We start from the raw sequence: 14,190 nt of genomic DNA, 5'->3' as shown, positions 1-14,190 counted from the left end.
AGGCTGAGCTACTGGCCTGGGGTCACACAGCACCTGCCCTTGCTGTGTTCTGCCTCCAGCCCCTCCCAGCCCCTCCTTCCTTTCCTCTTCTGCTCTTTTCCTAGAAGCTTGGAACTGGGGGCCAAATGAGTCCCAAGCACTCAGATAGAATGTGCTCATTGTGTCTGGGGTCACCTGGCAGACGCAAAGTGGGGCCCCAGGAACTGAGGGGCCACTGCCTGTGAGTCCTCTAAGGGCACCGACAGGACCCTGTCTGTGGAAGGAGGGGTATGGTGTGTTGTGTGAGGGTGACTAGCCTTTTGGAGCTCCTCGCCACCGAGTCTGTCCCCCTCACCAGTTTCTCCCTGTGGGTGTGAGACCAGGAGGTGCGGTGGGAGTGTGTTTCTGCAGGGCCAGTTTGGTCTTGTGGCGATGGAGGGCCGCATCTCTGAGTCCAGAGAAGGGGCAGCTAATGTGAGTTGAATGGCAGCCTGGAGGCGGGCCAGTAGTGGGGCCTGAGCTGGGTCCTTCCCTGGTGCCTAGCCCCGTGGTGGGGACAGTGACGGTCAGATGTCTTGGAGGAGCCAGCAGGAAGGACTGGTGGTGAGCACACACAGGGTGGAGTTTGGTGCTATGCCGCTGGGCATACCCCTTCTGCGTGGGTAGTGGTCCACAGCCCTGCCACACACATGCTAGACCCTGTCCCCTCCTGCTGGACATTGGGCCGTTTTGCCTGTTTTAGCCACTAAAACAGGCCCTGCGGTTACAACTTCACATATCTTAATTATTTCTGGAGGGTTTGCCGGCTATTGTAAAGTCCCTGGGTCAGTGGGTCAGGGGTTTCATTTCTACGCTGAACTTGTAATGGACATGTGGGGACAGAGTCTGAGGGGGCAGCCTCCTCCAGCCCTTCACGTGCCCCTTCTAGAGGTGACCACTGGGTTCCTTGTGTGTCCTTCCCATGTACACACAGCATTGACACAAAATTGTTTTAGTGGTTATTTTGAACAGAAAAAGGCAGCATGTGTGAATGCTGCCCTGCACCTTGCCTTTCCTTCATGTGTCACCTCTGGAAGTGTCTCCTGGCCAGAGCAATCAAGCCACCATGCTCACTGTCTCAGCTTTGTGACGCTCTGAGGGTGCCAATGTCTGTTGCGTCAGTGCCCCGTGGCAGGCACCCTTAATTTCCAACCTTTTGTTCTGCACACAGGCTGCTCTTCGCCAGTGGCATGTTGGGCACCTGCTGACCTGGGGAGGTCATCTTTCAATGTCATATCTTTTTGCCCTTTCATGTTGTCCATGGGGTTCTCAAGGCAGGAATGCTGAAGTGGTTTGCCATTCCCTTCTCCAGTGGACCACATTTTGTCAGAACTCTCCACCATGATCTGTCCGTCTTGGGTGGCCCTACATGACATGGCTCATAGTTTCAGTGAGTTAGACAAGGCTGTGATCCATATGATCAGTTTGGTTTTCTGTGATTGTGGTTTTTCATTCTGTCTTCCCTCTGATGGATTGTGGCTTGTGGAAGCTTCCTGATGGGAGGGACTGACTGTGGGGGAATCTGGGTCTTGCTCTGATGGGTAGAGCCATGTTCAGTAAAACTTTAATCCAATTTTCTGTTGATGGGTGGGGCTGTGTTCCCTCCCTGTAATTTGGCCTGAAGCCAAACTATGGTAGGATCCCAGGACTCTTGTATTCAGTGCCCCTGACCCCGTGGCAGGCCACTGTTGAGCCACGCCTCTGCTGAAGACTCCTGGACCCTCACAGGCAAGTCTGACTTGGTCTCTTGTGGGGTCACTGCTCCTTTCTCCTGGGTCCTGGCGCACACAAAGTTTTGTTTGTGCCCTCCAGGAGTCTGTTTCCCAGTCCTGTGGAAGTTCTGTAATCAAATCAACTGGTCTTCAAAGTCAAATTCCCTGGGGGTATTCATTCCCTTTGCCGGATCCCCAGGTTGGGGAATCTGTTGTGCCCCCTAGAACTTTTGCAACAGTGCGAGAACTTCTTTCATATAATTGTTTTCTAGTTTGTGGGTCTTCTGCTCAGAGGCTTTATGGTGGAGCTAATGGCCACCTCCTCCATGAGGCTTTATGTCACACATGGTGCCTCCCAGGTCTGCTGCAGCCAGAGCCCCTGTCCCCATGACAGGCCTCTGCTGACCCGTGCCTCTGCAGGAGACACCCAAGCACTCAAAGCAGGTCTGGCTCAGTCTCTGTTGGGTCTCTGGGTCCTGGTGTGCACAAAGTTTTGTTTGAGCTCTCCAAGCACCTCTGGTGAGTATGGGGTTTGATTATAAATGCAATTTTGCCCCTCCTGCCATCTTGTTGGGGCTTCTCCTTTGCCCTTGGACTTGGAGTCTTTTTTTGGTGGGATCCAACATTTTCCTGTCGATGGTTGTTCAGCAGTGAGGTGCAAGCTTGGAGTTCTCACAGGAGAAGATGAGCGCACATCCTTTTACTCCACCATCTTGAATCTTAAACGTCCCACCACAAGCATCCAGGCTGCTGGTGCCCTGTGGGGTGTGGTTGGGTGTGAGCAGCTAACGGTGTTTCCTCTGGGATCTCAGAGTCCAGGGGGCTCACCATGACACCATGGAGCTCCATGGGCCTGTCGCTTCCTCCACTGAGCCAGATCTCAATATGCTACTGGAGAAGAGCAGAGAAATAGCTCAGGAAAGAATGAAGAGGCTGAGCCAAAGTGAAAACAACACCCAGTTGTGGGTGTGACTGGTGATGGAAGTAAAGTCTGATGCTGTAAAGAGCAATACTGCATAAGAACCTGGGATGTTAGCTCCATGAATCAAGGTAAATTGGAAGTGGTCAAACAGGAGATGGCAAGAGTGAACAGTGACATTTTAGGAATCTGTGAACTAAAATGGGCCAGAATGGAAGAATTTAATTCAGGTGACCATTATATCTACTGCTGTGGGCAAGAATCCCTTATAAGAAATGGAGTAGCCCTCATAGTCAACAAAAATCTGAAATGCAGTCCTTGGGTGCAATCTTAAAAATGACAGAATGATCTCTGTTCGTTTCCAAGGCAAACCTTTCAATATCACAGTAATCCAAGTCTATGCCCCAACCAGTAATGCTGAAGAAGCTGAAGTTGAATGGATATATGAAGACCTACAAGACTTTCTAGAACTAACACCAAAAAAAAGAAAAAAAAATGTCTTTTTCGTCGTAGGGGACTGGAATGTAAAAGTATGTAGTCAAGGGATGCCTGGAGTAACAGGCAAGTTTGGCCTTGGAGTACAAAATGAAGCAGTGCAAAGGCTAACAGAATTTTGCCAAGAGAATGCACTGGTCATAGAAAACACCCCCTTCCAACAACACAAGAGATAACTCTACACATCAATATCACCAGATGGTCAATACTGGAGCTGTCTGTAGCTCAGATCATGAACTCCTTATTGCAAATTCAGACTTAAATTGAAGAAAGTAGGGAAAACCACTAGACTATTCAGGTATGACCTAAATCAAATCCCTTATGATTATACAGTGGAAGTGACAAATAGATTCAAGGAATTAGATCTGATAGACTGAGTGCCTGAAGAACTATGAATGGAGGTTTGTAACATCGTACAGGAGGCTATGATCAAAACCATCCCAAAGAAAAAGAAATGCAAAAAGGCAAAATGGTTGTCTGAGGAGGCCTTACAAATGACTGAGAAAAGAGAGTCAAAAGGCAAAGGAGAAAAGGAAAGATGTATACATCTGAATGCAGAGTTCCAAAGAATAGCAAGGAGAGAGAAGAAAGCCTTCCTAAGTGATCAATTCAAAGAAATAGAGGAAAACAATAGAATGGGAAAGATTAGAGATCTCTTCAAGAAAATTTAGAGATACCAAGTGAACATCTCATACAAAGATGGGCACAATAAAAGACAGAAAAGGTACGAACTTAACAGAAGCAGAAGATATTTACAAGAGGTGGCAAGAATGCACAGAAGAATTATACAAAAAAATCTTCATGACCCAGGTAACCATGATGGTGTGATCACTCACCTAGAGCCAGACATCCTGGAGTGCGAGGTCTAGTGGGCCTTATGAAGCATCACTATGAACAAAGCTAGTGGAAGTGATGTAATTCCAGTTGAGCTATTTCAAATCCTAAAAGATAATGCTGTGAAAGTGCTGCAATCAATATGCCAGCAAATTTGGGAAACTCAGCAGTGGCCACAGGACTGGGAAAGGTCAGTTTTCATTACAATCTCAAAGAAAGGCAATGCCAAAGAATGCTCAAACTACTGCACAATTGCACTCATCTCACATGCTAGCAAAGTAATGCTCAAAATTCTCCAAGCCAGGCTTCAACAGTCCATTCCGTGAACTGAGAACTTCCAGATGTTCAAGATAGATTTAGAAGAGGCAGAGGAATCAGAGATCAAATTGCCAACATGCGTTGGATCATAGAAAAAGCAAAAGTGCTCCAGAAAAACATCTATTTCTGCTTCATTGACTACGCCAAAGCCTTTGACTGTGTGGATCACAACAAACTGTGGAAAATTCTTAAAGAGATGGGAATACCAGACCACCTTACCTGCCTCCTGAAAAATCTGTATGCACGTCAAGAAGCAACAGTTAGAACTGGACATGGAACAATGGACTGGTTCCAAATTGGGAAAGGGGTATGTCAAGGCTGTATACTGTCACCCTGCTTGTTTAACTTCTATGCAGAGTAAATCATGTGAAATGTAGGGCTGGATGAAGCCCAAGTTGGTATCAAGATTGCCAGGAGAAATATCAATAACCCCAGATATGCAGATGACACCATCCTTATGGCAGAAAGCGAAGAGGAACTAAGGAGCCTCTTGATGAAAGTAAAAGAGGAGAGTGAAAAAGCTGACTTAAAATGCAACATTCAAAAAATGAAGATCATGGCATCCAGTCCCATCACTTCTTGCAAACAGATGGGGAAACAATGGAAACAGTGACAGATTTTATTTTCTTGGGCTCCAAAATCACCGCAGATGGTGACTGCAGCCATGAAATTAGAAGACACTTGCTCCTTGGAAGTAAAACTATGACCAACCGAGACAGCATATTAAAATGCAGAAACATTACTTTGCCGACAAAAGTCCGTCTGGTCAAAGCTATGGTTTTTCCAGTAGTCATGTATGGATGTGAGAGTTGGACTATGAAGAAAGCTGAACACCGAAGAATTGATGATTTTGAACTGTGGTGTTGGAGAAGACTCTTGAGAGTCCCTTGGACTGCAAGGAGATCCAACCAGTCCATCCTAAAGGAGATCAATCCTGAATATTCATTGGCAGGACTGGTGCTGAAGCTGAAGGTCCAATACTTTGGCCACCTGATGCAAAGAGCTGACTCATTGGAAAAGACCCTGATGCTGGGCAAGATTGAAGGCGGGGAGAGAAGGGGATGACAGAGGATGAGCTGGTTGGGTGGCATCACCAACTCGAAGGACATGAGTTTGAGCAAGCTCCAAGAGTTGGTGATGGACAGGGAGCCTGGCGTTTGCAGTCCATGGGGTCACATAGAGTCAGATACGATCGAAGGACTGAACTGAACTGAACTGAAACAGTGCAGCAAGTGTCCTTGATCAGGCGTGCCACATGTGTTTGAGGATATTCATGAGCTAGAGTCTTCAGTGGGATTCCCATGTGGCTCCTACCAATGCAGGAGACATGGATTTGATCCCTGGATCGAAAATATTCCCTGGAGGAGGGAATAGCAACCCACTCAAATATTCTTGCCTGGGAAATCCTGTGGACAGAGTAGCCTGATGGGCTACAGTCTACAGGGTCACAAAGAATCGGACATGACTGAGTGACTAAACAAGAACAAAGTGTTCATCGGGCCCGGGGGTCAGTGGTCTCTGGCAAGCTTGGCTGAATGGCCCTCCATGGTGGCCATTTGGCCAGTGGTGAATGTGATGCCCACTTCCCCATGCCCTTCTGGGGACTTTGAAAATCTGTTGGTGAAATGGTACCTCTAGTTGACTGCATTTGAAGTGCACTGGCAGAGTAGAGGCTGAGGGAGAGGGAGGGACCCCTGGTGAGGCGGTTGGCTGTCACACGGGGTGGTCCTCTGTGTCAGGGGCAAGCAAGTCCTCCTGAGAGATTTCCGTTGTCTGGCCCTCCAGATGGAGGCATTATTGCTGCAGGGGAGAAAGAGGCAGGGCCTCCTGGGAGGTGAGTCACTGCAGGCCAGTCGGGGAGGTGTGGCCGTGAGTGTGGGTTTAGGGTGCCGTAAGGCTGTTGGCTTGGGAGGAGGGGACAGGACCGACCTGTGAGAGCCTCGATTTGCCCTCTTGGTGCTGAGGAGTCAAGCAGGCGAAGGAGAAGGCAGGACCCAGGGTGGACGGGCAGGGCGACCCTCCAAACACTGAGCACAGGGTGGAGGGAGCCCGATGTTTTATTCATGGCCGGCACACAGCCATCCATCTCTGCTGCCCAGCCCGCGCCGCCTCCATCATTCTGCCATCTCAGGCTATTTTGGGCTTGGGCTCTGCCTTCCTCCCCCATCATCCAGGCCCCTCTCCCCTCCTGGGGTGGGGGCACTCATCCTGGCTTGAGGTGAAAGCCAGAAGCCACGCGTCTACCACCACCGAGCACTCGGGCAAACTGAGGTTCCGAGAGGCACGAGGCCCGCCTGGCAGATGGGGGTTGTTCCTCCCATTTCAGGCAGGGGGAGGGGCCCGGAGGACCTCAGGTGGTAGACAACATCCCAGGTCACACGGGGCGTCAAGACCGCCAGGAAGCTGGAGCTGTCCCCACCTGTCACTGCGCAGAAGATGGGCAGGGTCCCCCTGTGCCAACCCTGGGCAGTCTGCCAGCGCCCGTGCCCTGCGTCTTCCCGGCCCCACGCACACCTGAGCTACCGTTTCCCCTGGCTGCACCGGCGTGTTTACCTGTTGTCTCCCTGGGGAGTGTTGCCTCCACATCATCTGATGTACTCACCCCTCAGTGCTCAGAGCCGTGCCTGGCACACAGTACGTGCTCTGCAAATACTGTCAAATCAGTGGTTGCCAGTTCTGTGCTCACTGACTTCTGCCCCTCAAACCCATTTCCTGTCAGTCTTCCCTATTCTATGACACTTACTGGGCACCTGCTGAATGCCAGGCCCTGTGCAAGGGGCTAGGGGCACAGTGGTGGCAGAACAATGGCCCTGTCCTCATGGAGCTGACATTCAAGTTGGGGATTAATAAATATCGGGGGGACATAGTGCATTGAAAAGAAAAAGGCAGGAGAGAAGGGCCCATGCTGCTGGGTGGGAGGAACTGCAGGTTAACATCTAGTGGTCTGGGAAGGCCTCCCAGAGCAGGTCACGGCTGAGCAAAGACTTAGCAGGTGAAGGACTGAGTGAGAATCCATTTGGGAAAGAGCATTCCTGGCAGAGGCAACAGCAGGTGCAAAGGCCCTGGGGTGGGCTTTTACTTCCTTGCTTCCCCTCCCCCACAACACTCAGGCCCTCAGTAACCTCTGCAGTTCTACCTGCTAAATTCCAAACCTCCTCCCCACCTCCACTGCCACTATCCCTGGCTGGACATGGTTAGTGGCTGCCTTGTGGCCACTCTGGGTCACACTTGTCCACCTAAATTCCTCTTCACATGGCACCTGGATTTTTCTGGCACCTGATTCCAACATTCCCAGCACAGAGATCCCCTGTTCACCCACTACTGCTGACAGTAGGAGCCCAAACTTCAAGCGTGGCTGGGCTTCACGGCCTTCCTAGGTTCCCTCTGCTCTCCCCTTTTATGCCTGCTGTTGGTCCTGAAAACCCATGGGCCCCACTGCTGAGTCACCCTCAGATGCCCCCCTGGCCAGGTTTGGAAGTGTCCCCGAGGGTCTGTGACTGGGCTCCTGCGGCCAAGAGAGGAGGGGTGAGCCATGGTCACAGGGGCAACGGAGAGGGCTGAACAGAACCGGAAGCAGGCACCGGCCTCTGTCTTCTCACTTGTGAGAGGGCATGGAGGGCAGTGTCCTCTCCCCAGGTTCCGAGCTGGTTTTTAGACTCCCCAGGGTGGTGGAGGAGCGGGGCTTGCTCTTCCCCTCCCTCTCTGCTACTTATCCACTTAACAGCCCTGATGACCTTGGGCCAAGAGGGGAGGGCTGCTTCTGGAGGGCCCGTCAGCCCCATTAACACTGTTAACAGCCCCCGGGGAAGCGAGGGCCACCGGGTCGGGTCGCAGCAGCAGCTTGGCCATTAACAATCCATTAGCCCCGTCCCAACCCCCACTCCAGCCGGGGACCTGCACTTCCTGGCAGAGCTTCTGCCCCCACACTAACCCCGCAGGCTCAGAGGCCCCCACCTCTGCTCAAGGGCTGGCTAGCCTGTGTAGGGCTGAGGAGGACAAAGGCAAGGGAGAGCCTGGCAGGTGTGAGCTGGTGGCTGGACCTCTGAGCAGGGGGTGATGGCAGGTAGGGAGGGGGTGGGCTGTGGGGCCAGCAGCCCAAACTCCCCTCTGACCCTTTACCAAGTAGGGGTCGTATGCTGTCCTCTGCGTCCTCCCTCCAGCGTGCATGAAGTGCCTTTTACCCAGGAGCAGCTGTGCCAGATCAGGTAGGCAAACAACAAACATCCACCGAGCTCACAGCCACAGTGTTCTATCAACCCTTCGGTGTGAGAACAAGACTCAGACTCTCCTAGTTACCGAATTCATTCATTCACCAACACTAGGTCTCCTGAGCTTCCTGCCAGCTTCTCAAACTTTCTAACTGGGAGAGTCTAATTCCATTTATTGAGCATCCACTGTATGCCAGGCCCTGAGCATAGCAGTGAAAGAGACAAATATTCCCGGGGCGAGGTGGAAAATAAACATGTGAAGCGACCAATGGGGCAATTTCTGAAGGAAAGTGCGGTGCAAGAGTCAGGGGGCCTCTGTAGTCTGGGGACTTGGGCTGGGGGCTGTCGGGGAGGACACCACTGAGCTGAGGGCCCCCAGTGTGTTGTTGGTGGACTGCAGGGCCGGCGCTGAAAGGCTGTGCTGCCTGCGTCCCTCATGGCAGGACTGGCCGGTGACCCAGGCTGTCCACACTGAGTGCTTCATAATATTCCTTTACCGGCTTCTCCCGGGGCCCGGATGAGATGCGAGCTGCTACCCTTTGGGCTTCATGCAGGAAGGACCTGAGGTTCAGCAAGGGTCGGGATCCGGCCTTCGCCAACCATGGGGGACAGGCTGGAGAGGAGTGTGAGCGGGTGCAGTGGGAGGGCGGCCACCTGCCCGCCTTGCTAAGGGGATGGTGGGGGGAAGGGAAGACGGTCTTCAAGTGGGGAGGAATGTCAAGTGGTGCTGTAATTGGGATACTCCAGGAAGTGGTTCAGTGAGTGAAGAATCTGCCTGCAATGCAGGAGCTGCAGGAGATATGGGTTCGATCCCTGGGTCAGGAAGATCCTCTGGAGGAGGGCACGGCAATCCAGCCCAGTATTCTTGCCTAGAGAATCCCCATGGACAGAGGAGCCTGGTGGGCTATAGTCCATGAGGTCACAAAGAGTTGGACATGGCTGAAGCAACTGAGCAGCATGGGAGAAAAACTGTTACACATGCTCAATTATTTTATATCAAGCCCATCAGGGTGAGGAGAGAGCCCCAAATCTCAGCAAAGCTGGTGTGGGGGCGGGGGGCGCTGGTGCTAGGGGAGGGAGGAATGGAGGTTTCTTCAAGTCGCAAGGCCAGGAGGGTCCTCTTACCCCACAAGCTCATGCCCTCATCATGGAGGAATTCCAGGTGTTGTGGGGGACACTTCGGTGAGGATCCCAGAAGCAGACAGACCCTTTCTCCTTGACCCTTTCTTCCATGCTAAGTGGAAAGGAGGGTCTCCTGGGAAGGACAGACCAGTGTTTATCTCTGTCTGGGTCACCACCGGCTTTACACCCTCCATGCCTCTCCCCCCACCGCCCGCCTCATGCTCCTGCTAAGGTCCCAGTTCCCTGGCCTGAGTGGTCCTCATCAGCTTGTCTCATGTCCTCCCTCCGGCCCTGCCGGGTCCTGCCCTGAGTCGCTTTGATTCTTGACCAGGCCTGGTAGGTTCCTGCTACCTGGACCACCATCTTCCTTTTGCTCACAGCTGGAGAACTTGATATTTTTTTCCTGGTTTGGTTCAACTTTTCTCCTCAGTAAATCATCCCATGTGTCTCACCTGCTGGCAGGAGTCCCTGGTGTGTCCTCGGCCCTCAGTTACCTCATCTCTTCAGCTGGGATGGAGGCTGGACTGAAATTTCAGAATTCTGAAGTGCCTGTGCTGGGAAGGATCAGGGTCTCCAACCCGCAGGCCCTCGAGAAGGTTTCCACAGTGGTCAGCCAGAGATCAGTCATCCCCAGGAGCTCGGCCCTCAGCAGAGCCTGGCTGTTGGCAGGTAGTCAGGGTGAGTGAGGAAAAGCTGAACATTTTGAATTCCATTTTAGAATTAAATTTTAAATTTCAAATTAATTAAAAAAATTTATTTGGCTGCACCAGGAGTTGTGGCACTCGGGATCCTTAGTTGCAGCAGATGAACTCTTAGTTGCAGCATGGGGATCTAGTTCCCTGACCAGGGATGGAACCTGGGCCCCCAGCACTGGGAGTGTGGAGTCTTAGCCACTGGACCACCAGGTAAGCCCCTCAGACTAATTTTTTAAATCATGATTTTGCCTTTACAAATATGTCTGGGAATGGAACAGTGGCTGGGAAATGGGAACCTGATGGAGAATCATTTCTGGGGGCTCCCAGGAGCCACCCCATGGGCCTCCACTTCCTCATCTGTGAAATGGGAGCACTCAGGTCTCCATGGAGGACTGAGTGTGTTAGAGAGGCTCAGTGTTATTGACAGTAGCTGTAACAGCTCCACCTCCCGTGGAGACAAAGTCAAGATTTCTCCAGGCTCCAGAGGAGGCCCTCCTGAGCCCCCACCCGTCAGGCCTCATTCACCTACCTATCCCTCAGTTTCCTTTCTTCCTCATTTACAGGATCAGTTTTTTCATTCAGCTCTCACCTCCCTCTGACTTCAACCTCCCCGCTAGATGGAGGTGAGAGGTGAATAAAAAACTGGTGCTGTAAATGATTAAGAAAGGGAATTGAGGGACAGACAGAGGGTCAATGGATAGATGAATGGATCAATAGGTGGCTGGATAGACAGGCAGATGGATGGATGGATCAATCGATGAGAGGATGGGTGGGTGAACAGATGGCTAGGAGAAGGACAATTATGACAATGTTGATAAGCAGCAGCTACGATGCACGAAGGGACTCCTATGTGCCCTGCCTGCATTTCACATACTCAATCTCATTAAATTCCCATTTCAACTTGGTGATGGAGGCATTTATGTCCCCATTTCAGAGATGAAAAAAGCTGAGTCTGAGATGTGAAATGACTTACTCAGGGCTCACAACAAATGACAAAAATCCTTTCTCAACCCCCCTCTGTCCTCCTCAAATGATGTTGGGGGTAGTGTGAACCCAACCTTCAGAGCCCCTGAGACCAGCAAGGCTGAAAGGGGCCCCAGATGGGATGGGGGGCCCAGGTAGGGGAGCACCTCCTCACCCGGTGTGAGCTATGTGCTGACACAAAACCCCGGATTCCTCATCTTGCTTCCCTCACTGCACCCATTTTGTGCCTAAGACCTGGTTTGATGGAAGGCCCAGGAGAGATCCCTGGACAATGGTGCCCAGCTCTGGGCACTGCCCTCTCGTCTCGACATGCCCCCATCCCGATGAACACACACACACACACACACACGACACGCTGACCAGAGCCCCACCCAGACAGAAGCAGCCCCCGCCTGCTGCTCAAGGACAGAAGAGTCCTGGCTACTTGCACACCTCTTGTAATGTGGCTCTGACTACCCCAGTGGCAGCTCTGTCGGGCTTTGAGCTGCCCTGGTGGTAGGAAAAGTTGCTCTTTCTTCTGCAGGAAGAATGGAGCAGAAGGAGGCTGACTTTTGGCCTCCAAGAGACTTTGATTCCACACCTACCACCTGGTCCCACCACCAACCATTTGTCTTTTCTGTTCTCTCTGCCCAGAGGCCCTCCTTGCTCCCATTCATTTTGTAATGCTGGGCCTTTAGGCACCTGAGGACTAGGCGGAAACAGCCCTGAGACTGTCAGGAGGCGGGCAGCAGCTGTTGTGAGCCTCAAGTCTGCAGTCAGTACTTCCTGGCCGTGTGATATTGGACTCGAGGTCTCTGTACCTTGGTTTCCCTCAACACAAAGTGGCCAAGATGATCTCACAGGGAGAATGGGGGTGTGGGTGGAGAGGATGCTTAGAGAATTCAGTGTGTTGAACCCAGGGATGAGCTGAAAATATCCTGAGGTCTTGGGGCCTCTCCAAGAAACCCGGGTTCTGGGCCCCCATATTCAGCTGAGCTGCTGGCTGTGGGGATGGGAGGAAGGACTGCTTTCTCCAGGCAACCCACCTGCCCCATTACAGAGTCCCTTGTGAACAATGCCTGCACCCTCCCAGCTTCCCCGACCTGGGCCCTCTCATCTCTTTCACTACCCCATCTTCTGAGTGCTGGTTTTGGGTGCTGGAGATTCTGGCTTTCCAGGGGTGTCAGGAGCCTCAGCCCAGATGCTGGGGAGGGACTGAAAGCTGCACCTGGGGAAGACGGCTCCCTGGTGGACTTAGAAATGGCAAGGCCAGTAGTGAAGGCACGAGGTCTCTTAGGGCACACCAAGGACAGCACCTGCCCGGACCCCAACCCAGGGCACAGAATCCCCTTCTGGTCTGACCCCCTGAGGGGACCTTGGAGCTTATGCAGATAGCTGTGCTTGAGAAAGGGTGAGCTTGGGGCTCTGAAGTGTATGGCCACAGGCCCAGGGCCAGAGTTGTGGTGCTGCCTCTCTGGGGCTTTCTGACCCTTTCCTGTGCCTTAGACACCTCCTCAGAATCTTAGTTTTTAAATGCATCACCTAACATCCAGGATCCCCGCGGGGCCAGTTATCACAGAGGCTAAAAAGCTCGCTGCGATATGGCAAGATGTGAGCTGTGTGTGCACACTGATGATAAAGCTGAGCGGCACGTTTCATCTCAACCACACTTTGGGGCCAGAGATGAACATCAATGACATAACCCCAGCCCCAAGAGTGGGATATGAGCACTTCTGTGACTCTTCTTGGTGATGAAGTACTACTACTTCATCTACTGCTACTGCAGATACCAGGGTTTGCTGCTTCAATTTACAGCTGAAGGAAATGCTAAATTTCAGCTGTGCTTGGTAAAAATAGTGATACTCTCCCCATTCAAACACGTGGGCCCAAGTCCATCCCTGACATTTTGCCTGCTCCTACCCTCTCTGCCAGGAATAACAGCAGCAATAACAATGGCACATTCAATGATGGACAGTGACAAGTGATGATCACTGGTCTTTATGGAGGCCTTGCACTGTGCCAAACATTGGGTGAGTGATTTTTCTGTGTCTTATCCTTAGCAGTTCCTTGGTGGCATGGACAGTAAAGAATCTGCCTGCAATGCGGGAGATCTGTGTTTGATCCTGGGGCTGGGAAGATCCCCTAGAGGAGGGCATGGCAACTCACTCCAGTATCCTTGCCTGGAGAATCTCTATGGACAGAGGAACCTGGTGGGTTACAGTCCCTAGGGTCGCAAAGAGTCAGACATGACTGAAGCAGTTAAGTACACACAGCACATCCTTACCAGAGTGCCAGCGGGGTGGGCACTAGTATAGTCCCCCTTGTGCAGAGGAATAAACTAAGGCACAGAGAAGTTAAGTAACTCACCCAAGGTCACACAGCTTGTAAGTGATGGTATCAGGATTTTAATCCAAGCCTATCTAACCTCAGAACCTGTGGTCATTACTGAACACTCTGTGTTCACAAAGGGATGTTCCCTGGGGCTGGGCCAGGCTCTAAGGATGTACAGTTGATTCTGTTTGTCGTCCCCATCCCTAGGTTAATGGATTTTAAATGGAGGCGGTACTAACTGTCCCCAGCTGTGGATGGCCCAGTCTGGGGGCAGGGTTCCCTCCAGCTCTGAGCCTGTTGCCAAGATGCCAGTAGGGGTAGCACTGGACCAAGAGAACAGGGCAGGCCCAGGTGTGTAGGCTCCTACAGACCACTGTGGAGCCGTGTGCTCCCGTCCCTCAGACCAGCAGCTCCTCCTGGCCCCTGGCACAGGGCGAAGCTGTCCCCAAGGAGCTTCTGTGAGATTTAGGTCATCACAGAGTGTTTATTAATCACCACAGACAGGACGGGGTTGGGCAGCTCCACGGGGAATCTGGAGCCGGAAGGAGCGGTCACAGGAAGGAGCGGCAGGGGTG

The sequence above is a fragment of the Muntiacus reevesi genome, chromosome 18 (genome assembly GCF_963930625.1).
Source record: "Muntiacus reevesi chromosome 18, mMunRee1.1, whole genome shotgun sequence".
Classification (NCBI taxonomy): domain Eukaryota; kingdom Metazoa; phylum Chordata; class Mammalia; order Artiodactyla; family Cervidae; genus Muntiacus; species Muntiacus reevesi.
This window is presented reverse-complemented; position numbering follows the sequence as displayed.